The sequence below is a fragment of the Schistocerca piceifrons genome, unplaced genomic scaffold, assembly GCF_021461385.2.
Source record: "Schistocerca piceifrons isolate TAMUIC-IGC-003096 unplaced genomic scaffold, iqSchPice1.1 HiC_scaffold_951, whole genome shotgun sequence".
Classification (NCBI taxonomy): Eukaryota; Metazoa; Arthropoda; class Insecta; order Orthoptera; family Acrididae; genus Schistocerca; species Schistocerca piceifrons.
The window spans coordinates 112,501-115,000 of record NW_025729225.1 but is presented as its reverse complement, the minus strand read 5'-3'; the positions used below and the strand labels follow the sequence as shown (position 1 = coordinate 115,000).

At 57.6% G+C, this 2,500-nt stretch overlaps 1 non-coding gene across 1 annotated transcript in view; it reads left to right on the top strand.

Annotated features, from left to right (window-relative positions):
• The first annotated feature begins 2,113 nt into the window (after positions 1-2,113).
• The window catches only part of LOC124773331, a 1,909-nt gene continuing 1,522 nt past the window's right edge, over positions 2,114-2,500 (top strand). The window contains exon 1 of the ribosomal RNA XR_007014599.1: positions 2,114-2,500. This exon is cut by the window's right edge and continues 1,522 nt beyond it. This is a non-coding gene — a ribosomal RNA (small subunit ribosomal RNA).

The following is a 2,500-nucleotide window of genomic DNA, read 5'->3' as shown; positions in this document are numbered from 1 at the left end:
CCCACGTTGTGCCTTAACCTAACCCATGTTGTGCCTTAACCTAACCCATGTTGTGCCTTAACCTAACCCATGTTGTGCCTTAACCTAACCCATGTTGTGCCTTAACCTAACCCACGTTGTGCCTTAACCTAACCCACGTTGTGCCTTAACCTAACCCACGTTGTGCCTTAACCTAACCCACGTTGTGCCTTAACCTAACCCACGTTGTGCCTTAACCTAACCCACGTTGTGCCTTAACCTAACCCACGTTGTCCCCTAAAGTAACCCACGTTGTCCCCTAACGTAACCCACGTTGTCCCCTAACGTAACCCATGTTGTCGCCTAAACCTGCTCTGTAATTGTTATACGACTCGTTCAATTAGTGTAGTGTTGCCCACCCGCAACCCTCGCAATATAGTTCGCTACTCGCACTGCCCGCTCCCCTGTGTATCGCTTCATGTTAAACACCTTGCAAGTCTTGCTGACTTTCCACATGCTCCTGCTGTACACTGTAATGTGGATGGCAGCAGGACGTACATGCCGCCCCTCCCCACGTCCCCACCTTGCCCCCCTGCCTTCGCAAGCTGGTTGGTGAGAAGTTTGCATGTTCAATGCCCTTCGCATGCGACGTACTCAGGCTACGTTGTGGTGCGGCCTGTGTCAACCGTCCGCTAATGTCGTACGCGTAAACCACAATCTGTACTGCACATTCGTCCTTATGTACCGAATGATACATCGTGGCACATGTGTGACCGTACAACGACTGCGCCCAAAAACGGCGGACCATACAGTGCAAATATTGTGCACGCAGCTACGTGTCGTCTCCCTATGAGAGCTGGATTGCAGTGTGGTACGCCATAGAGACGTGTGGGAGGAACGGACGCCGTGGATGGCGATCAGCATGAGCTGTCTGTTGATGTATTCGGACCTAGTCGTCTCTCCTCACACACCGTGATGGCATGGTGCACCGCGTTCCATATCTGCGACATGCTACAGAGGCCGGTTGACAGTCGTTCGAGCAATGGACATCGCATACGTACGGGGGCCACCTTCCACGTATTGTCTAGGCGTGCACATTTTGTTGCGTGTATGTGGGCAGACGTAGTGTGGCGTGACACCTGACACAGGCATGCAATAATCGTTGAAGTTGCAAATGGCGATGGACGCCTGCGTTTTCTGGTGAAGTTACGCAAATGAACAAATGGTAACCTGTTGTGGTGCGGTTGTTCTCGCTAGGGGTGAATCGGTGATGGCGACGATAGGTTGAGGTACGAACCGGTTGTTCCAGCGATACCCACCATGCCGACGAAACTGAACGGCATCTGGGTGTGAAGCGATACGCGGCGGTGGCTGGGTGGGACCGTCCCCGGCCGGTGAGGGGGCGCCTCCCGGCGTGCTGGCCGCGCGGTGCGTGGGCGCACGCGCTACAGCCGGCTGGTGGGGGCGGCCAGTGGCAGGCGCGCCGGCCGACGGACGCGGCAGGCGTCGCAGCTGCGCGCCGGCGCACCCTGCGCGCGGCGCCGTGCGGCCAAAGTAGGTCCTCGCGGGCCCGGTGCGAAGCGCGGTGGACATCTTCAGTGTGCTGGTCCGATTGAGGACTGTGTGCGTTGAGGATGCGCCGCCGCCCGGCGCTCGGCGCCGCGACGCCGTCTGCTGCTCGGTCGCCCCAGCGGTTCTCGCTGGTGGTTTGTATCGCAGCTGTGCGGATGTGTTGGCGCGTGCGCTGTGCTGGGAGAGTTCGCTTCGGCACCCAAGTGGGGCTTTTGTCCTTCTGTGGCGCTGGCGTTGGAGCTGCCGGTCACCGTAGGTGGCGCGTGTTGTCTCCCGCCGGCAATGCCACGACAGCACGCTCCCGGGCCTCTGTCGGCAGCGGCAAGCTCAGTTGGGAGCACGGGTGGTCGCACCGAAAGCGTCTACTCGCCTAACTCCGGGCGATTGCGCCTCTCTCGAACCCGACCAAGTACTTGGGACGGCGCTGCGCGCCGCCGGGACCTGAGAGGGTTTCGAGGTGTATTGTGCAGGGGAGCTCAGCCTCCTCCTGTTTGCAGAATGATTGAGCGGACGCTTGCGTGTTCGCGCGGGCCCCCGGGACACACTCCCGGGCGGCCGGCTGCTCAGCTCTAGTTGACGCAGCTCCCTGGTTGATCCTGCCAGTAGTCATATGCTTGTCTCAAAGATTAAGCCATGCATGTCTCAGTACAAGCCGCATTAAGGTGAAACCGCGAATGGCTCATTAAATCAGTTATGGTTCCTTAGATCGTACCCACGTTACTTGGATAACTGTGGTAATTCTAGAGCTAATACATGCAAACAGAGTCCCGACCAGAGATGGAAGGGACGCTTTTATTAGATCAAAACCAATCGGTCGGCTCGTCCGGTCCGTTTGCCTTGGTGACTCTGAATAACTTTGGGCTGATCGCACGGTCCTCGTACCGGCGACGCATCTTTCAAATGTCTGCCTTATCAACTGTCGATGGTAGGTTCTGCGCCTACCATGGTTGTAACGGGTAACGGGGAATCA